The 22813-nt window shown below is 43.9% G+C and overlaps 1 non-coding gene across 1 annotated transcript; it reads right to left on the bottom strand.

Annotated features, from left to right (window-relative positions):
* Positions 1-17919: 17919 nt before the first annotated feature.
* Positions 17920-18081, bottom strand: LOC138565554 (U1 spliceosomal RNA). The gene has a single exon (XR_011301396.1). It is a non-coding gene; the product is annotated as a U1 spliceosomal RNA (small nuclear RNA).
* Between the last annotated feature and the right edge of the window lie 4732 nt (positions 18082-22813).

The raw sequence follows: 22813 nt of genomic DNA, 5'->3' as shown, positions 1-22813 counted from the left end.
TTAACTGTTTTCTAAGCATTACAAGAGTCCAGGGGGGAGGAGGACCACTAAATAAAGATAGGCAGGATTTAAATTTAAGGCACACATACTGATTTAGCTGAATATATTTGTAAAAATGTTAAAGGGTAGTTAGCTTTCCTCAAAGCACAGTAAACAGCAGAATCCTCTGTGCCAAAAAGAATGCAGCCTGTGCTAAGAGTCGACTACAGGCAGGCTAGCAGAGTACACGAGGTAACTCAGCAGCTGTTCCCTGTCCATCACAAGTCAATGGAGGAGAAAAATAGATTTAATGCATGACAGAGTACTATGGGAAAACAGGGTTTTTGTAGAAATTACTGGTTCAGATAAAATATAATTTTATTGAGTGAGGTTTTGAGAGTATGGCGGGAAGATGTGTTTATGTATGAATATGTATAACATAGCAAATGATGCTAAGCAAGAGCTACAATGTATTCCTGCAGAGGCAGCAGTATGTTAAGCAGGATTGGTCTAAATGTAAACCTGGCCATGCAACACTGGAGACTACAGCATCGCTTGTATGGCAAGAAGAACAGTTTTGTATGAGCTCTGCCGTTATACAGTGACCAAGTTGAAGAGTATATAAAGGTGCCTGCTGGCCATTAGTCTGCATGAGTCAGCCAAGGAAAACAGAATGCTGGTAGAATGGCAGAGTCCTCTGCCATTCCCCCAATCCTCATCTTTGTAAAGATTAATGTTTATTATCGCTTGCAAGATAGACTCATGGCCTTAATTCCCTAGAGGGGTGCATTTAATCAGCGTGTACCCCAATATATTTAAGGGGTCCAAGTATGGCCTGCCTCTCAGCCTTTCAGCAGCCAGAGGGTGGCTCATAGGTGCAGAGAGAAGGGACTGTAAGGTTGCAGATACAGACCCTTAAGTGCTGGGGAGCCCGTAGGTGGTGTAATAGCAAATGGACATGCAGCAACCTGGGTCTGAGTTCAGAGGGTGACCAGGTGGCCAGTGTGTAAAGCAGTCAGTTGCATCAGGAGGGGAGAGGAAGAGAGGAAGCGGAAGGGAAAAGGAAGGTCTTGAGTTGGAGTTGCTTCCGGAACCAGAGGTGGTTTTGCTCAAGTTTGAGAGAGGCAGGGAGGCTGTTCTAGAGGGAGGCACCAACCGAGGAGATAGATCTTCCCTCAACTCTCTGCTTGGAGAAGCGTCTGACCCTCAGAGAGTTGGAGGTGAATGAGCGGAGAGCTCGAAAAGGAAGATGTTTTGTAAGAGAAAATTGGAGGTAGAGCGCTCCGAGGTCCCAGAAAGCCTTGTGGACGATGCAGAGGGTCTTGAACTTGATCCTTGCATCCATGGGGAGTCAGTGAAGAGGCTGTTGTGACTCTTACTATTCCTCAAGTTGTTCTTGTGCTTCAATTGGCACTATGCTTCTATGATATAGATAATCTATCTCGTCATATTTTAATGCCCTACTTCTGTTAATTTCTTCTTCCCTTCTCCTCATTTCCTATAATTCATCTTCCCCTCACCTTCTTTGCAACCTATGTTATTGCATTCTTTGGACTTCTGCCTTCTCTATTTCTTCTTTTCTAGTCTCTGCTTTTCTTTCCTTGCCTCTTGCTTTCTCTCTTCTTTCCCTGTTTTCTTCCCCTTCACTTGTATTCTCTTTCTTTTTCTTCTTTATATGCCCTCTCTTCTTCATTTTCCTGCTCTGCTCTTTCTTCTCTTTCTCAAACCCCATCTATCTCCTTATCATCCAGCTTCAGTAATATCTGTCCTCCCATTTCAGCTTGTCTGTCCTTTGTCCCATCACACTGTTTACTTTCATTGCATTTCGAGATATTTTTGCGTTCTCTACTTCTCTCTTCAACATTGTCCTCACTATTTTAAGCAGGGGGCTCATATGTCAGATTAACGTACCAGACCGTGGCTTTCAATTCCTTTTTAGGATAAAATCCCTTATCCTTTGTGTCTACACTTTTGTTTCCAGGAGGGGAAAGGGAAGCCAGAGGCATGTTATCCTCCACTTTGTGATGATTAAGCATCCACTCATTCTCCACTGGATATTCTTTCTCACTCTGATGCATCTTCCATAACTTCAAAACAACCAACCTTTTCTGTAACTTCTTTTTCTTATGTAGCATGCAAATACGTTGTTATATGTCACAATACTCTTTTTGACAATTAATCCTCCTAGGCCACGGCATGAGTATCTTATTAGTCATGCCTCTGACCCTTTCTGAATGATATTTCCTTATCTTAGCTCTGTATCTTGGCAATGTCCTGTAAAAGTGTAAGGGAGGAGTGTCTCCCATGATGACAAGTCAATCTCCACTGTTCGCATTTACCCAATTTTTTGTTCTTCTCTTTATGTTATCAGATAGCCCACACTGATCAATTTGAGCAGGCACTATCAATTGGTGTTTTAATTATCCGGAAATCATAATATTGTATCTGCTTTTTTAAAATTTTACAAATCAATGTTTGTTTTGGTCCTTTGTTTACACGTTCTATTGATTTTCTATCTCTCGTTGGTCGATCATTGATATTTTAAAAATCTCTTCTTTATTTATATATTAGTTGCCTTTGATTTTTATCCTTCTTATTGGTGTCAATCTCTTGATCAAAAAATCATAAAATCACCTTTCTTTTTGACTATTGTGTTATATCTACTAGTTTAAACACAAACCAAGCTTTACACTGGCATACCTATAATCCCACACATGTCCACTTCAAAAACTGTTACCCTGCGTACGCCTTCCTTTCCTATCTTTAACAAATGTATCTCATCTTATTTCTGCCCCATTTTGGAGCTTGATACACACTGTTCTAGTTGTCTTTGCTCAGGCATAGTTAAAACCCCTATTTGGAGTCTTTCTAGTGTGTACTCTTCTGTCCCCTTGGAAACAGGAATCAAGGTATCTACTTCTCTTCTTTATAATCCCCCAAAATCCTGTTACCTCTATATATATATATACATATATATATATCAAATTCAGTAAAAAACTTTGTTAAAGGGACGTTATGGTTCAAAGTAAAACTGAAAAACCCCTGAAATTCGGCAGTTATGGTAAAATAAGCAACCATAACTCGCGCCACCGTGCACTGCTAACACTAACACCCAGGACATCAAAGATGACATCACAAATGTCATCGATGACATCACTGATGACATCACATGGCTAGCTCTCCCTTTTTTTCCTTTACTGACATATCTAAGCCAAACAGTTTTCTTCAGTAACAGTCAGGAAGTAAAAATTGAAAAGGTACTATATTTGTAGACTTAGGGTCAAGTCATATCATATGAAACATATATATAGCGGAAGACACAGGCTTGAAAGAGAGCAATCCTTTCTGTGCATGAAGATAATCATTAGAGTTATCAGCACTTTCTCATAGTTTTATTTTTATTACTATACCTTCCCTGTATATGCTCATATTTGTATACATTGTACTCACACTCCTTTCCTTAGGGTTCACTGACATCATTTGATACACATACATACAGTAAGTAGCACCTTTGAAACAGAGCAATCATTTCTCTGCATAAAGATAATCAGTTAGGTTATGAACTCTTTCTCCTACTACGTCTGCATTTTTGCTTACTTCTCTGTCCTTGTATATACTCATATTTGTATGTGTTGTTGTCTCTTTGTGTTTTGTCTGTATTAAGTGTAATTATGTATTAAGTGGGTTTTATTAGCTACTTATTACATGTTAGATTATGAATATTGCACCTTCATCATGTATACTGCACGCACTGCCTAAGTTTCTGCATGAGTTGCTTAGTATACTGGATAGAACTTCATAATAGAATGCTATTTATATCAATGCATTGCTTAATGCACTAATTAGCTCATGATATGTATTCAAATGATCCTTCACACTTTTTGGTCAACATTATAAGAATCCCTCTTACAGAGTTTTCATGAAAAGTAAATGCACATGTGATGTCATCAGTGATGTCATCAATGACATTTGCGATGTCATCTTTGATGGCCTGGGTGTTAGTGTTAGTGTTAGCAGTGCACGGTGGCGCGAGTTATGGTTGCTTATCTTACCATAACTGCCGAATTTCAGGGGTTTTTCGGTTTTACTTTGAACCATAACGTCCCTTTAACAAAGTGTTTTTACTGAATTTGATAGGTTTTTAGTAGCGCAACTTAACCATAACGTCCCTTTTAACAATGTTTTTTCACTGAATTTCAAAGGTTTTTAGTAGCGCAACTTAACCATAACGTCCCTTTTAACAAAGTTTTTTCACTGAATTTCATAGGTTTTTAGTAGCGCAACTTAACCATAACGTCCCTTTAACAACATTTTTTTACTGAATTTCATATGTTTTTAGCAGCACAACTTAACCATAATATCCCTGACATTATATACATGTAACATAGAACATACTGAACCCCTAGCTAGTGATCTCGATGTCCGCGGACTACCGCCATGTCCGCGGACATATCGAAAATCTGAGCGTGGTGAATGTAAATTTAAATAGTGTGCCCCATTTCCCCTTTGAGGTTGGCTCTGAAAAGAGCCGTTTTTTTGGGGGGTTTTTTGCAGATGCTTGACAGACACCTTATTTTGTATTTCTTTTTTATTTTTCTTACTTTACTCCTAAAATCTTCACATAACCTTCTCCAAATCAACCCTTACATTCCAAAACAGAATGGTATTTCCCATAAAAGATAAGGAAATGCCATCTTCTTTAAAATAAACAGCATTACTGGAATCAATATTCTCATTATTACAGAAGAACATACCAGCTCTAAGCATGAAGGCACACATGCCTCGGTTGATTACACACCTAGCATTGTTTTGCTGAGGACAAAAAACGGAAATATTGTCCCATATTACCTGAGGTACTAATCCAGAAAAAATTACTTTGGCATTTGGAAGGATGTTCATTACTGCTTGAACCAAGTGTTCCAAATCTGCCAACAAAGTAGGGGCACTGACATAACCCAAATGGAAAGCACCATAGTACAAAACTACCACATGGGGACTGCTGATCCTGCCCATATCTTCACAAACCTGTACAATTCCCTGTACATTGCAATCAGGCACAGTGCTCCACACCACCTCCACTCCTTTAACATCAAAATTCTTTGCAACATGCCTGCATTGAGCATACTTTTGTAAACCATGCACATATCTCCGAGCACCAACACCCTGACTTTCTCCACTTCTGCCATCTTCACCACACACACTCTCTTTGAACACAAATCCACAACCTCAACATCTGATTGGCTGATCCCTACAGTCGTCTTTCCATGCTGGATTTGCTTGAAAATATCGGATGTAGCACGCCCTGTATGCAGACCGCATAACACTTAGACAGCCCTTCTACCATTTCCACTTCATTCTCTATGCCATTCCTTCATTGGATACAGCTACGCAGGCACACAATACGGAGAACGTCCTCAGAACACCCCCATTTTGTTTATTTTCGAACATTTCAGGACACCGCGAGTGTTCTTAGAACACATTCAACTTGCCAGCGAACAATACGGACAACGTCCTCAGAACACCCCCATTTTCTTTATGTACGAACATTTCAGGACACCGTGAGTGTTCTTAGAACACTTTCAGCTTGACAACGAACAATACAGACAACGTCTTCTGGACACCCCGTGCGAACATTCCAGGACCCCACAAGTCTTCTTAGAACACTTTCAACTTGACACCGAATCCATTCTGTTTATTTACGAACATTTCAGAACAGCCGTGTTGCCCGCAGAAAAATCGAACACAACAAAAGTGTCTAGCACATAAAAAAAACAGAACATTGAACCTATCTCATAATCTCCCACCCTCCCCAAACACTCTTACACACCAACACACTCAACTAAATACAATTTTAAATCCACGTTTCACTGAGCTGTCCGCGGTCATCCGCGAATGCAAGATGGCGGGCACCATAGAAAATCCTACGTGCTTCACGCACCACGCCGTCCAATCAATGAACACTTTGCATGTCTACAGACATCACGCAAGCCGCTCAGCCAATCAGGGCACTGTCTGCGGAGCGAACCGGGAATACCCTCTGCGGAGCGAACGGAGATATCACTAATTTTTTTGCCTTACATTTTGGTCATTTTAAAAAAAACTACTGGACGGATTTACACCAAATTTGCAAAAGCACGCTTTCGGGACCAAGCCCCCGCTCCTGCCGCAAATTTGGTGTAAATCCGTCCAGCGGTTTGGGCTGTAGGCGTGCGCAAAGTTTTTTCCCATTATGTCTATGGGAAAAAACAAAAGTTTTGGGACCCCCTCTATAATTTTGCCCCCCCTGGACCTAACCTCTCCACACTTTGCAAAAAGAATTCTGAGTGGGCCATATACTTTTTTTGCAAAGTTTGGTGAGGATTCGTCCAGAGGGAGCGAAGTTATAAGCCACCCAAAAAATGTTCTTCCTATTGAAACACCAACTTAACCATAACTACATATATATATATATATATTGTTTACAACACAGCCCCTTCCCTTTACTTTTGCCACCTTCGGTGTTCTATTTACATCCATGGCTCAGCTCGAGTCCCTCAGCGTCGACTCTCCCTCAACCGACCAGTTAGCCTTCCATCCACGGGGCACCGGCAGGAACCAGACAGAAATATCATTAAAGGGGGACCTGCTAACCGTATCTTTTTACATGTGTATTGTTGCAATCCGTTCTCCACAGGAAGCTTTGCAGTCTTCTGGCTACTGCTGATAGCAGTCAAAAGTCAGAGAATCTGGATCTGGGCCTAGCTCGATTAGACCTGAAACATCTGCACTGCTACCAACATGTGCACTAGCACCTTGAAGCGTCTCTTGTGCTAAAGGGTCATCTGGCAGACATTGGGCAGGTGCTTGCAACTCACACACAAATTTGATTACACGGGGGTCTTATACCCCAATATGCATCATCTATGACATCATCCTACTTAGCAAACCATAATACCTATTAGCAGGAGTGAATGGATTAGGGGAACATATCTACTTATAGAATATATATGGGTTAGTACTTCATTGGCTGTCTCTTATCTGTTAAAACAACCCTTGAACTGTCTCTACATATGTACAATACTGATTATAGCAAATAAAATGGCAACAGATTGGTCTATGCAACATTGTATAGCAGGTTGCCCCATAGATATGATAAGATATGATAAGATATGGAATTTATAACACAACTATATACAACTGTTTCAAGGCGCAATGAGTCAAGGGAGGGGGAACAAAGAGAGGACAGACAACAATCATACTAGGCCAAGTGTCATTCAGATCATGCAAGTGCGTTGTATGCGCGAAGGAGGAAAAGTGCGGGGGGGAGGCACAGTGCAGTACATGGGAATAGAATAATAACATCAAGTAAAGTAACAGCCAGCAGGTGGCAAGTGCAAGGGTGAGTGCAGACATCAGGTGTCAAGTGCTGGTAGTGGGACTGAAGGGATACATAAACAGTCCCCAAGTGCGGGGGATGCCAGGCAGGCAGTTCAGGTGTGTGTGACTGGCGGGGGAGGTACTTGGGCCCAAGATCAGAGGCTGACCAGGTAACCAGTGCAGATTCCAAATTAGCCAGGAGGTCAGTAGGAGAGAGGAGGAGAAAAGGAAGAAGCAAAGAGAAAGGTTTTGAGGTGCTTCCGGAAATGGAGATGGTTCTCCTCAAGTTTCAGGGATGCTGGGTCGCTGTTCCAGAGGGACGCCCCGGCCGAAGAAAGAGATCTACCACCAACTCGTTGCTTGGAGAAGCTACTGACCCTGAGGGAGTTGGAGGCGGATGAACGAAGAACTCGAGAAGAAAGATATTTAGGAAGTGAGAGTTGAAGGTATTGAGGCCCAGGCCCCAGAAGGCTTTTTGGACAATGCAGAGGGTTTTGAACTTGATCCTCGCAGCCACCGGGAGTCAGTGCAAAGATTTCACTCCTGAAGAGATACAATCCCTGGGCTTGAGGCCAAGGACAAGTCTCGCAGTCCTGTTCTGGATGAGTTGCAGAGGGCGGAGAGTAGAGGAAGGCAGATTTAGAAAGAGGCTGTTGCAGTAGTCCAGCCTAGAGAGAACCAGAGCTCTGGAGACAGTGAGCTTCTGGGAGAAGGACATCTCTAAGAAGTCACGCTACCAGCTGCACCTCTCAGGAGGTGCAGCAGGTAGCGTGACTTCTTAGAGATGTCAGAGATGTGAGCAGAGAAGGAGAGTGTGGAGTCAAAGATGACCCCAAGGTTTTTAGCCTCACAGGTTGGAGCAGGAGGAAGGCCAAGAGAGGCCGGCCAGAGAGTGACAGGAAAGGAGGTAGCGGGTGTGCCAATGAGGATAATCTCAGTCTTACTGGCATTAAGGTAGGGGTTATTGGCGGCACACCACTCCTGGATAGCAGACAGGCATTCAGAGATGAGAGACAGAGAGGAGATGGCCGAGGGTAGCCTGAAAATGAGCTAAGTGTCATCCGCATAACACTGAAGTTAGGGCAGAGAGCAGCAATGCGTTGGGCAAGAAGTGCCAGGTATAGGTTGAAAAGCCAGGGAGAGAGGTTAGACCCCTGGGGGACACCACAAGTAGAGAAAAAGATAGCGGAGAGGAGGGCCTGAGTTCGACCTGGGAGGGTCGGTCAGAGAGAAAGAAGTCAGCCACGCCAGGGCCTGACCGGTGATACCAAGGTTATCATGGAGACAATTGAGCAGGATGGCATGGTTGACAATGTCAAAGGCAGAAGAGAGATCAAGCAAGATGAGGACACAGGGGGTGTTAGAATCAAGGTTGGAGAGCAGGTCTTCACGGATGTTCAGGAGAGCAGTTTCTGTGCTTCTGGCAGCTGTGAAGCCAGACCAATGGTCATGTAGACAGCCAACAGATTCAGTGTGGAGATTAAGTATTCTGACCCATCCTTGGATGTTTGGTTCAGTTAGCAGCACGTAAGGAAACCGAAACCCAGGTGCTTGAATCATGTCAGATTACTCTCCACTTTCCCAATTAAGCCATCATCTGTCATCAGTCCAGTCATGAGACAAAGTTTTCCACCTGTAGTTGACCTTGTTTTTTGATTTATTTATTTATTTATTTCATTTATGAAGTGCACAAACATGCGGAGGCATTGAGGCGCTGTTACAGGTACAAGTCAGGTAAGCGTAGTTTGTCATGCAGTTCAAGTGAATTACATCAGTAGTGAGAGCATAGGATCAAATACAAAGAAAAACAGTATTATCATGCATGTTATTTTCAGCATATAATTGGCAGGTCTAGTGGATTGGTGGGAGGGGTTGCAGTGGGAGGGGAAGCAAGTTATGTGAAAGCTGTGTTTTGAGTGCTTTGCAGACTAGCCAGTAAGATGTCTCCACTCTAAGGGAAGGGGGAGGTTGTTCCAAAGTGTTGCAGCAATGTATGAGAAGCTGGACCCTCCTGCATTACATCTTTTGACTTTGGGCATGCCTAGGCTGTCAGTGTTGGGGGAAGGTGCCTTGGTGATTCTGTAAGTGAGGTACGGGGGAGCTGTGTTGGATAAACAATTGTGGGTGATGGAGTGGGTTTTAAATCTGATGCGCTCCTGTTTGAGGAGCCAGTGTGCTTCTCTTCTTGCTTTAGAAATGTGATCTCTTTTTGGGATGTGGAGGGCCGCTCTGAAGGCATTGTTTTGTACCACTTGTAATCTTTGTATATTACGTGCGTGGGTACCTGAGAATAGGACATTACAGTAGTCGATCTTGGAGCCAATAATTGCTTGCGCAATTGTGAGACAATTTTCTTTGTTGAGGAAGGGTCTGTCAGCGTTCAGGACCTTGGTGGAATAGGCAGCTGTGGAGGCAATGATGCTTACTTGCCTGGACATGTTAAGAGAGGTGTCAAGGTAGACTCCTAAGGTTTTCACTGTTGATGAGACAGGAGTTGTGCAGTTTATTTATCATGAAGGCACTGTTTGTCCAGGGACTTCGGGGCATTTGGAGAGCCTATAATGCTAATTTCTGTCTTATCACTGTTGAGATAGAGGTGGTTATCTGCTATCCATGCCTGTTGGTTGAGTAGATATTGTTGAGAGAGGTGGAGTCGTCTGTGCAGTTGCCTGATAGGGGATCAAGATTTGAGTATCAGCTTAGTTTGTGTAGGCAATGCCTAATGAATAAGGGATGTTGAAAAGTGGCCTAGTGAAGATATTGTAAAGTGCTGGTGCAATGCAGGACCCTTGTTGTACACGGCAAGAGAATGGAGAAGACAAAGAATATGCAGTGTTTGAAAAGACCCTCATGACCCTCCCTTCCAGAAAGGAAGCAATCCAAGCAGTGGCAGTTGGGAAGAAGTTGGCATGGTAGTGAGGTGGCGACAAAGGATTTGTTGGTTGACCAAGTCGAACGCCGCAGACAGGTCTAAGAGAAGGAGCATTGCAGAATTACCTTAGTCTCGAATCTCGTCAAGTTGATTCTTTAAGTCGAGTGGGCAGATTCATTTCCATGACATGGGTGAAAACCTGATTGACGCATCCATAGAATTTGGTTGTCTTTCAGGAAATGTTGGACCTGAAGATAGGCTGTCCGGTCTAAGATTTTTAATAAGAAGGAACTGTGGTGATTGGCCTTTTATTTGAGTGAATATCGGGGTTAAGGGTGGTTATTTTTAGGAGACGGAGGACCCAGGCTTCGTTAAGGCTGACTGGGACGATGAACTTAGCAAAAGAAGCATTTATGAAGGCGGTTATGACTGGGGCTAGCATATTGGTGCACTCTTTAATGAGAGTAGCAGGGCAGTTGTCACCTTTGCAATTAGAGGGTTTTAGGCTTTTCATCATTTTGAGGACTTTGTTTTCAAAGAGATCTCTGAAGTAGAACTGTGTGCAGGATTGTGTGAAGGATGTCGTAAGGGGGTAGGTTCTGGTAATGGTGGCTCTAGGGTGGGTGTTGAATAAAGCTTGTTGAGAGATCATTTCTGCATTAAGGGTATCAATTTTACCTAAAAATGCTGCCTGGATGTCAAAACACCACAAGCTGCCTTTGGTGAGTGTAGTGGGTGGTGGGGCCGGTGCCTCAAGTTCTCTGCAAATATTGTATTTGTATTTTATTTATTTGTATAGCGCACCAGGCCCAAGGGCAACCGGGCGGATCATTTAGTTACAGGCATGGTAAAATAAAGCATTTGAATAGAGTATACACATATACAAATTGTTCAACACGTAATTACAGGCATGGTAAAATAAAGCAGTTTAATAAGATATACATAATGGGTCAATTATACAAGAAATATACAATGTGTAAGAGCAGGTTATAGCAGTGACTCAGTGATGCTGTTGTGGTGACCCTGGGCGCTATGAGATAGGGATCACGGCAAGTCTTGGGCAGTCAGCCAAGCTGACGCTTTGCGCGTGAATGGTGGGAAGGAAGTTTCCACTCTGAGTTGATTGGGTGCTAGGATTGGGAAGCTGCGCCCACCAGATCTTTGCAAGTTGAAGCGTGGGACAGAGAGGCAGTTAGTTTGGACACTTCTGAGTGGTCTCGCAGCAGTGTGTAGAGCATATCTACAGGCTAGATAGCTAGGGGCTTGATTGGCGAGGCTTTTGTGAGTGAGCACGAGTGCTTTGAGGGAGACTCTTTGGGAGACTGAGAGCCAGCGAAGACTTCATCTGGAGTCAGAAATGTGAAGGTTCCTAGGAATATTGAGCGCCGCTCTGATGGCGTTACTTTGGATGATTTAAAGTTTATTCATATTGCATTGGTTGGTACCCAGGTAGAGGGCATTGCAGTAATCAATTTTGGATAGAACCAAGTTCCTGGCTAGTGTGGTACAGTTGGCTGGTGAGAGGACGGGGCGGCAAGCTGTGATGAGCTTGCAAGTGTATGAAGCCGACGATGATACTGCGTTGGTTTGTCTGGATAAGGAGAGGGCGGAATCGATGTAGATACCAAGCGTTTTTGTGCCCTTAGCCACTTTGATGGTGTTGCCATCAATGGTGAAGGATTTAAATGAGGGGTCAATTTTGCTAAGTTTTTGGTGGAAGCCAAGGATGATGAGCTCTGTCTTGTCGTCATTTAAGCATAGTTCATGCTGAGCCATCCAGTTCTGGATAATTTGATAAATGGCGTTGATGGCGAGTGAGTCGGTTTTGTGGTCGCCTGTGATAGGAATAAGTATATGGGTGTCATCAGCGTAGTTAGTATACGTAACACCCAGAAGATTCAAAATGTCAAATAGAAGTTTTGTAAACACATTATAGAGTGTTGAGGATACACAAGATCATTGAGGCACTCCACAAGTGACTGGGGAGGGTTCTGAGGTGGCGGTAGGGGAGAAGACTCGCATCAATCTATTGTCCAGGAATGAGGTGATCCAGGCTGTTGCTTTGTCTGTGAAGTGGTCGGCAGTTTTAAGGTGACGGCATAGGATTTGGTGATTGACTAAATCGAAGGCCGTGGAGAGATCTAAGAGGAGTAGGATGGCCAGTTTGCCCTGATCTTTGAGGTCTTCAGTCTGGGTTTTAAGGTCAAGTAGAGCTGTTTCGGTGCCGTATCACGGGCGGAAACCAGATTGCCTCAGACCCAAAAGATTATTGATTTCTAGGTAATCTTGGATCTTTAGGTATGCAGCACGATCGAGAATTTTTAAGAGGAAAGGGACCGTAGTGATCGGTCGGTAGTTAGTGGGTATGTTGGCGTCTAAGGTAGATTTTTTAAGGAGAGGAATTACCCAGGCATCCTTGAGGTTGTCAGGGACAACCCCAGTGCTAAAGGAGGAGTTAATAAGTGTGGTGATGAAGGGCGCTAAGTTATGAGCGGCTTCCTTAATGATGGTCACGGGGCATGCGTCTCTCTGACAATTGGTAGGTTTAAGGTTGTTGATAATGTGTTCAACTTCAATGATGGAGAGAGGTGAGAAACTGAAGGGTTTCAAGGGTTCAGTGCTAGGGTTGATATTAGCCTGCAGTGGTTTGTGTTACGGGCTGGGCTGCAAGCAAATTTTTTTATCATTGATTTTGGTTTGGAGGGTGACGTTTTTTCCAAGGAGGGCTATTTGAATGTTGGCACACCAGGTGCTGTCTTTGGAACAGGTGTCGGGGGGAGAGGCAGGGCATTCCACCTCCTTTAAGATTCTGAATAGCTCCTTGGTGTTAGATTGGGCAAGTTCCATGCGTTTATTGTACAATTCTTTTTTTGCCGTGAGTATGGCTTCTTTGTAATTTAAGGTAGCTAAGGCGACACTAGCTTTGTTGGCTTCTGTTGGGTGGCTTTTCCATCGTGCTTCAAGGGTCCTTTTATCCTTACGTAAGGTTCTCAGCTGTGGCGTGAACCAGTAGTTGAGGTGGGCCCGAGGTTTGGGTTTTCTTAGTTTGGAGGGCGCAATAAGATCAAGCAATTTAAGCATTATCTGATTGTACGTGTCAACCAAGACAGTGGGGTCAGAGCAGGAGGATGAGATATCATTGAAAGTGGGGAGGATAAGTGGGATTAGTTTGGCACAAGTTATATTACGCTTGTTTCTAGTGGCGGTGGCGGGCGCCATATTAGGCGTGGGATGGATGATTTTGGTGGGGAAGCTGAAGGTGATAAGGTGGTGGTCGGTCCATGCGCATGGTTGAATGGATTCGACATTCGTGCCACAGTTTAGGTCAGCTATCCAATCAAGAGTTCTGCCCTTAGAGTGAGTTGGTAGGGTTACCTGTTGTGTGAAGCCTATGTTAAGTAGCAGGTTGTTGATATCCTGGGTGGAGGCATCGTTGGGGTCTAGGTAACCTAGATTGAAATCGTCTAATACAATGATTTGAGACTTAGACTTAGTATTGTCAGTGAGGATGTGGGAAAGGTCCTCAGCAAACGATGATAGTGGGCCAGGTGGTCTATATATGATATAGAGTGTGATGGTCCGGTTGGGGGCTAGGCTAGCTTGGCTGTGTGTAGCTCTGCTGAGGTAAATTGGCAGGGAATGGTGATGCAGAGGTTAATTGAGGTTTTGTGGTTAATGGCGACACTGCCTCCTTTAGTTTGGTCCGTGTTACGGTCACATCTAATGATCGTAACTTCTTTTACATCAGAGTTTGCGTTGCTTATTTTAGAGTTGAAAGATATGTATTTTGCAGCAATGGTGGCAGATTTGTAGAGTTTGGCAACTGTACTGAAGTCATGTTTGGGAGCATCTGTTGGGTTCTTTAGCCATGTTTGATGGGCTTGTCGCTTCTGGGAGTGCAGTTTGAGTAGGTTAGGGATAAACCAAGAATTAGAGTGTTGAACTTTTTTGGCTTTGTGTTAGGCTAGGGGGGCTATTGTTTTCACTGCCTTAGAGAGTATGAAAGTGTTTGTACCCATTATTGAGTTGGGGTTAAATTCAAAAGGTGGCTGGAGGGCAGTAGTGTTTTGTAAAATTCAGATGTTTTCTCTGGTGAGCTTCTGTGGGCTTCTTATCATGCCATGTGGAAGTGGATTGTAGCCTGTTCTCTGTTCTGGGACATTCAAGGGAGTGAAAGCACATCACTATCTTAATTCGAGGCTTAATGAATATCCCTTGTTTTCGACTTCTGAATCAAGTGTGAAGAGACCACAAATTTGTCGATTTCAGCCTGTTATTTACTGCAATTTGATTTGATTATTTTATTTTTATTTTATATTTGAATGTGTTTTAGTCAAAGACTTTACACATGAAGGAAAAAAGAAACAAAAAGAATAGATAGAGTGTATGTATATCCAATACAGAAAGTTGACAGATTTGCAGAATGTACAGAATTTTACAAAATGTACAAAATGTTATAAATTAAAAGAATTTTCAGATTGTAATCACCATGAACCGTTAAAAGTAAAATTTAAGAAAAATTCATAATCAAAAATGGTTAAAGGAGACATCAGTGACACCCAAAGCAGATTAAGAGTGGACTATATCACCCCTTCTTAAGTGAGATGGTATATTATAGGCCCTATTGGCATAGCTGCTCAGAACACACATCTGAATACTTATGGCCTATGGCATACAGAGCGAGTGGCATACAGAGCGATAGTATGGTAGCATTTTCTATTTCCGTTTTCCATTTCCTGTTTTCTATTTTCTGGCTTCACCCCGTGATATCCGGCCAAGCTTGAGTTCTATTTACAGCTCAGCGTGTGTTAGCAATTGCCCAAATGATAGCCATACATGATATAGCGCCAGTTGTAAACTGCTATTACTTGTGTTCAGGCAGCGGAGCCAGAAGGCACTCTCACTGATTGAAGACAAATCATGTACATAGCCAGCCAGATTTGACATGATAGCTGTAACCATACAGGGGCACTCAGTTAGTATATGCTTCTCAGTTTCCAGGCAACTTTCGTTTTTACAAGCACAGCAGAATCGTTCACTATGCTTCATTTTCCTTGCAGTTCCGTTGTTACAAAATGCAGGCAGCCTGTTTATTCTGAGAAGCAATATAAACCTACAGAGGTTTTTTAATGGACATAACATGAGATAGCGCTGCGCTACTCCCGTGGTATACAGCATGTCTGACATAAACTGGTATGATTTCATCTTCTGTAAGTGTGTGTGATCTTTTATCCTATTATATTGTGAACAGAGGAGAGCACAGGGGGAACGCGCTGTTCTTGGAAGCAAGACCACGCAGAGCAACAGAGGTTTGAATCCCAGATCTGCGCTCAGAAACCAAACTCATGTACGGTATTAGGCGCGTTATGAAAAAAACAACAAAATAATTCCTGTCCCAGTCTAGCATTTTAATCTTAAATACCTTTCGGTGCTTCCAGGATCCAAACTCCATGTTTTGTGACCAGTTGATTAATCCAAATAGGTCCAAGATGGACTTGACATATAGAGAATTCTCTCTGTTCTCCATATCCAAGCCCATCAGTTTTAATAATGGACACTGTGGTTTAGATAGAGCCTTTATGCATAGCAGGCCACGCCTCATCAGGATTAACGTTTCCATTGAAAAGAGACCCAATTCAAAGCGTATGACCTCGATTGAAATACAGGATGGTAGTCCTAGGATCCGACGCCAAAAGCAGGCATCTGTCCTGGCAACCATGGGCAACCATGGGCATGTCCGTTAGCGTGAGGGATTCCAGGCCATATATCTCAACAGTACAAATCATTGTTTATATAGCCTCAGGATTCCCTTCAGGCTGTACCCTATGGTGCTCCTACTCAAGGTGGCAATCAAAGCAGTTAATTGCATTGCTTTCCTTTTCCTGGCGGCTTCACACACCGGATAACTTCAGGGTTGGTCCGTTCAGTTAGCACCATTTCTACGTGGCCAATCCATTGCACTTCGCTCACAGGATTGACTACGCTTTCTCGAACATTCCTCTTAACTGCTCCCAATGTCTACCAAATCTTCTTCATATCCACCAAGCACAGCACTCTAGCCATCTTTTGCCACACTTACTGTTTTAGAAAATACCACCACCACCTGACCCAGCTTCGGTATAATTTGTTTTGTTGTTTTGATTTGGTAGAGGACACTTAAAGTACAGATCTTATTTTATACATAGAAAATCTCCCGTCTCATTATTCTTTTCCGATCTCAGAGCCTTTTCTCATACTGGTGGCGCTTATCAGAAGTATTGCGCATGAAGTTTTCTGAGCGGACCTTTATTGTAATAAATGAGATCCACTCCTCTATCTCGTCTACCGTCATATTGGCCAGATCTACAATTACTTTGTTTATAATGGTATATAGATAGTTATTGACCAGCTGAATATTTCTCTCCATCCAGTTGACGTGATTGCCAGCATGATTAACTCACAGCTCTCCAGCGTGCGAGTAAGTTCTAATGGTAGAATTTAAGGCAACCTCTAGGGTTAGGATAGCATGGTCACTCCTTTCATTAAACTGTGCCCTCCTTTGTATAGTGTGTTGTGTTAAAGTTGGGTTGGCGAATAGATAGTCTAAAGTGCCTTGCTTTCTACCTACCCTCCACATAGTTTTCCCCGGATGTCGCCCATTCTGTGACCATTAAGCATATACAAATTACAGTCACTCAAATATGTCAGCCATTTGCAGCCTTGTATTTTTCGCTTATGGATAGCCATTTAGATCCGCTGACAATGTTATCTAAGGAGTAATGCTAAAGGGACAACTACATCGGTGTTAAAGTCCCCCCAACAACAGTGAGGCCACCCTTATTTTACCACTTCCAACCCGCAAAAACATTAGCTAGTGCTTTCAGAATGTCATCAGTGTGTATTTATCCAGGGGGTTCATATAGACCAGGCTTGTCCAACCTTTCTGAATGTTGGGCCGAAGCATTAACTTTTTGTCACCCAGTGGGCCGGCGAGCCAAAAGTCAACAACCTCACCCAAAGCAGTATATTAAAAAGTGATATTGTGTGATCTTTGACACAATAGCATCACAGGCAGTGATAGCCATGCAGTCCCAAAGATAGCTTTTGGTGTCATGGGCAGTGATCAAAGGTTAGTTGCTTTTGATTTCTTTCAGTGTCTATGTGATAATATTTTTCTAAAATAGTGGGGGCGACCAAGCGTAGCAAGGGATCTATAAGGTTCTAGGGAAGGTTTGGGGGGGCTCCCCCCCCAAGAATTTTTTTTCAAATATGGGGCTGAAATGGTGCATTTTACAGCAGAAAAGGTGACCAAAAAGCCATAAGAAAAGAACATTTTACAACACAACACATTTTAATGATCAATGTGTCCACAGTGTAAGACAGCACTGTCACTGATGTAACACATTGTCATGCTGGTTGTACCCAAAATATGCCTCTGTAGCAACATGTCTATGCTGGCTGTTCCCAATTTAGGCCAGCATTGTCCTGTACAAAGCATGATTGATGCTGCCTGAGCATGTGCAGTGTGCCCAATACATATGGTAGCTTATCTCTGTAATACACATTACTTCTGTGGTGATGAAAGAAGCATAATTCAATTCAACAGATAAAATGTGGAAAAGCGATCACCCGATGGTGAACCTAATTGAAGAAAAGGCAATGTGAGCATAATATTAAAGTATGCAACCTAGCAGGCCTAATGCACTCTTTACCTTTTCTTTCACCAATAAATCGGGGGGAGAGCGCGAACGCAGACCCCCATTACCAGAAATAATGCAGTTGTGTATCCCGCATTTGGAAACGTAGCAGGGGTCATAAAAACTGATGTGCAATGGGTAAGCATCACCCTGGGAGATCTGCCCTTGAGATCAGATTCTCCCCTGCCAGCTAAGTATGAGTTGCATGCAAGAGGGCAGGGGTTGGGTCAGTTCTGGGAAGCCCCGCTAAGCGAGGGTGAGAAGGCAGGCCCTGACCCAGCCCCAACCCCCACCCCCCAGAAGCTCTGAGCGTCTGCAGAGCTGCTTGACCCGCGTGTAGGGGGAAGCTCCAGCAGGCAGAGCCCAGCAGAAGAACAGATTGTAGCGCAGTTCGTTTCTCCCATCAGGCCCTGCTCGCCCCGAGATTTGTATAAATAGCAGGATGGCTCGAGCCGGCCTGTTGCAGTCTGCCCACTGGCCTGTCAGCCCCGCACGGGCCCATGGCCGTCCTGAGCGGAGCTGCTCAGCGCTGGCCCCATTGACACCATCATAATTACTCTGGACCTCGACGCTCCACCACCCCTGAATCTCAGATTTCTGCTCAATGACAATGCTGAAGCTTTGACATCTTTGCCGTAACCATATGCCGTGTTGTGTCAGCCGAGCCTGCACAGCGCCAAAGGCAAGTATTCCCTTGTCCGGGCCCAGAGGTCACTGAGTCTTCCAGTGCCATCCACTTGGCACGGCCTACTGTTCCCAGCATTTTCTACCCACAAATCAGCACCACTGCCAAACAGAACTGCATCATTGGGGCCCATCGCTGCTGCTCTCCGACTTGACCCCAGCCCAGCACAAAGGCACCCATGCTTCTGGTCTGATGCCGAAAAGCCTGGCTCTGCTGAGATCCGAAAGACAAGAACTAAGGTATTTTGGGAACATAGTACTATTGTTTTTTGTGTTGCAACTGTATCAGCTCACACCTCTCCTGAAGGGTATAGGCTGCCCTCAGACTGCGCTACCAAAAGAGTGAAATTAAGTTATACCTGTTGGGCTTGCCTGTTTCACTTTTATGATTGGGATCACTGCTGCATGGGTATTAAGCGTGTTATAAATAACCTATCATATCAGATCATATCATAGATCACAAATCAAGATCATAAGCAACTTCCAGAAACCTTGGCAGGTGGTCCACTGAGGCCCATTTGCAGGTTGCAGTGGGTTATTGGGGCACTACTAGGGTAACATATTGTGCTGTACATGTGGTATTCGCCATGCTTTGACACCCCACTGGCCACATCTATAATGTCCAGTGTACTTGGTATAATGCATGGACATTTTCATCAATGCGCACTGTGCTTAGAGGTAAACGTAACTGAGCTCCTGCTGTTCTTCTTTGTCTCGAGACGAGGAAAAAAAGCACTGCAAAGGTGATAAAGGTTCATCTTCAGTGACATTCGCAATTCAAAAGAACGAATTTTGAGGCAGACAGGCTGTGTCGCCGCAACCCCTGCTAAACATATGTCCAGAGATGACAAACCTTGAAAGTAACTCCGCACAATGGCCCTCTGAGCAGTGACCCGCGGCTAATCAGGGGTTCAGGAATCCGCTGTGCTGCCCACACCGAGAGGAACTCTTGCACTGCACCTGTCCACACAATCCTTCGCCCGGGCCAGCACTCTCTTCTCCTCACCTCGTCACCTCCTCCCTTCATCTCGGCTCGCCTTTTGCCCCTCGGAGCACCATGCAAGAGAGGAACGGGCATGTCTGGGCCGGGCCCCGTTCCTCTCTTGCATGGTGGGTCCTACCTGCCTGAAATGGGATATTTAAATGCAAAGTAATTGCTACTATATTAATCCCATTGTTCATAGTTTGTGGAAGTACGGGGCAATTGTATGGACCCGCGCTCACTGAAAATGAATGGTATTCCCGAGTTAACCCTCACTATGCCATGGTACAAATTAGTCTCTCCTTCCTCCATCATCAAGTCCCAAGATCTTCTTGACGAATTTATTTATTTCTGCAATGTTTGTCGGATATCCGACAAACATTGCATAAATAAATAAATTAACGCTTCGTGGATGAGGACTGTAACTACCTCTGTTGACCCCATGGGGTCACCAGAGGAAGTAACAGTTTTGCGCACAGGAATATTTAAAAAAAAAACACAAAAAAACAAATTTCTTTTTTTGTTTTTTACTCAAGAGTTGTCCAATATACGGCCTCGCGAGCCACATAAAATGGCTTGGTGGGCCGCATTGTGGCCCGCGGGCCGTATGTTGGACAACCTTGATATAGACAAATCGCCTGTAGGCGAGTTTCAATGTCCCTCAACTTGACCTCGACCTCTACCACGAGGATATAGTCCAAACACTCAGTGGGCACAGTTCTGAGAATGTTCAAAGGATGCCTCACGCCAATCAAGAGGCCACCATACGGGCGCCCATGTGTCCCTTTATTAGCAAGCACTTGACTGATGTCAAAGCCATCGACAACATTATGGTTCTTCATCCAAGTCTCCTGCAACATAAACAAGTGGTTGGCCGCTAGGCTTTTCACTGAATCTCCAGTCCCCAGGAGATGAACAAACCCCCGGGTGGTCCATGAAGAAATGTAAATCCTTCATTGGTCCTTAGTGGTTATTGCTGGAAGCTCAGCCACCAGCCATCTCAGTACTCTCTGGATTTCGGCGTTGTTAGCCTCCCCTACCGGTCACTCTTTCGGTTTCTGCTTTGAGAGGAGGTTGTTAAGAGAGGATCTACTTCCCTGAATTGGCAGGTCAGGATCAGATATTTTCGGGTCCACATCTAATTCCAGTCCAAGTTTGCATAGTACAATTTTGTAATTACAAATCTTTGTGTACGAATCAAAGACCTTACAGTGTATTCGAGATACATTTGCATTGAGACATCTAAGAGGCTCCACGAAGTCAAAGTCTTCAGATACTAGAACTCTCAAGAAGGAATTTGATGTATAATGTTCACGATTGATGAGCGTTTTACCCTTTTGTTTCTCTGCTGTTGGTGCATTATTTTGATTGTAAAAGTAGCTGCATCCAGGTCTGGTTTCCCATCTGGTTGCATCACATGGTAAGCCGATGCAGCTAGTGGACAGCACTTCATATTTCTGTTTACTCCATCTGAGGTTGAGCAAGTATTTTGCTAGCCTTCGTCGAGCTTATGCTCAGTCTGATTTTCCCCATCTGCCACAGAGGCAACGTCTGAGTCCTTACTGTCTGTTGACTTGTCGCTGGGCAGCATCCAAGTTGTCAGGGTACTGAATCTCTTGTCCGATTTCCTTTTCTGGCAGGCACACTTCTTGCAGGCTCTTTAAGACTTCTTTCCTAGGTTACCTGGGTCCAAAGGAGCAATGCAGATCTTTTTCGTCGTTTGCTTCCTGATGTCCTTACAGGCTTGCCGTTTTTTCTCGGCGTGTCTGGTACATGGTAGGTTATGCTGGACCTTAGCCTCCATCCGTTCCCCCCGAAAGTATGACAATTTCGTCCTCTGTTGTCACTTTGTTAGCCTTAATCGGCTGTGTATCTTCTTCATTTACATTACCACTTTGTTTGCTATTGGATGATATAATTATAGGATGGGGGATTTTAACCTGGGCAGGTCTAACACACTCCACTTCAGCCCAGCCAAGTTGTCACTTATCCGTCCACAGAGTTTAAGCAAGATTTTCATAGCGAACTATAGTGTTGATAGGCACAATTGAATTTCTGTAAACCGGTCAACTTGGGCAGAGTGGACGGAAAGGGGCAGAGAAGAGTCTGAGTTAGTGTACAAGTTGGGTGAATTTGATAATCTAACAGAGGTGTCCCTTTCGCTCTGGTCCGGGTTATTGGGCAGCGCTGGCAGATCTTCTAGATTATTATTGGTAGGAATACTAGTTCTCCCATTTCCCATAATACTCCACTGAATCGAGAAACAGAGGTCCAATAAGGAGTTATTATCAATGTCTCCCAAATTTGAACTTGCTTCCTGCTCTTCAGTTTCACTTGGGTAGGGCAGGTCATGGAGCTCACTCACAGTGTTGTTAATTTGTGCTGTGACTTCTATCCGAGATACTGGAAAGAATGAGGTTTTTATCCAAGCGATTTTTCAATTTGTTGGGCGGAGGGATTATTTCCCTCAGTTGCTGTCTCATTCAACTATTGCCCTTGCGTGCAGCAGCATTACACATGCACATATTCGCAGGCAACTCCATGTGTGAATTTTCTGTATTCCTTGCGCTCTCCTGTTGTTTCGGATAAGGCAGAGTAACTTACCCACTCACAGGCACATGGTCTCACTGGGACAGCGAGACAGCATTCGCTCCCAGCACTCTGCCACTGTGTGCAAGTTGACTGCGCGCGGCCTACCGCTTAAATGCGCTTCGAGTTCTAGGAGGCGCAACTTACTGTTTGGACCAATGGATTGAATGGATGTCGGAGAACAGTATAAATCCACACACAACCGTCACTTCCAGCGGTGTTGAAATTGCAGTGATGCAAGAAAGGAAAGTGAGTCCGATATCAAGTACACCACTTATAGCTCCAGCAGGACAGCGAGACAACACTCGCCCACAGCACTCTGCCACTGTGTGGTGGCATTGCTCCTCTTGGCCTCTAGAGACTTGCTCTCTACCTTACATAGACTTTATACACTTTTAATTGTCCAATATTTGGCTCTTGCAAATATTTTCATCTTTAATCTTAGAGAAATATCTCTTATGTCCATGACTCATCCATCTGCCTCCCTTTGCAGCTATTCCTTAAAAATAGCATCATTGACCCCAAGCCAACACCAACTCTTTGTTTTTCACACAAAGCTGTTCTACCAACATCTCCTGACTCTTCAAGTCCCATCGGCTTCTGAGGTAGTTCAATTGAATATTTACACAAGTCGGGGTCCATTTTCCAATAATGACCATCCCTGCCATGTTATAT

Source organism: Ambystoma mexicanum, chromosome 1q (assembly GCF_040938575.1).
Source record: "Ambystoma mexicanum isolate Mex_15411 chromosome 1q, UKY_AmexF1_1, whole genome shotgun sequence".
NCBI lineage: Eukaryota > Metazoa > Chordata > Amphibia > Caudata > Ambystomatidae > Ambystoma > Ambystoma mexicanum.
The sequence above is the reverse complement of the archived record's forward strand: the minus strand, read 5'-3'. Positions and strand labels throughout refer to the sequence as shown.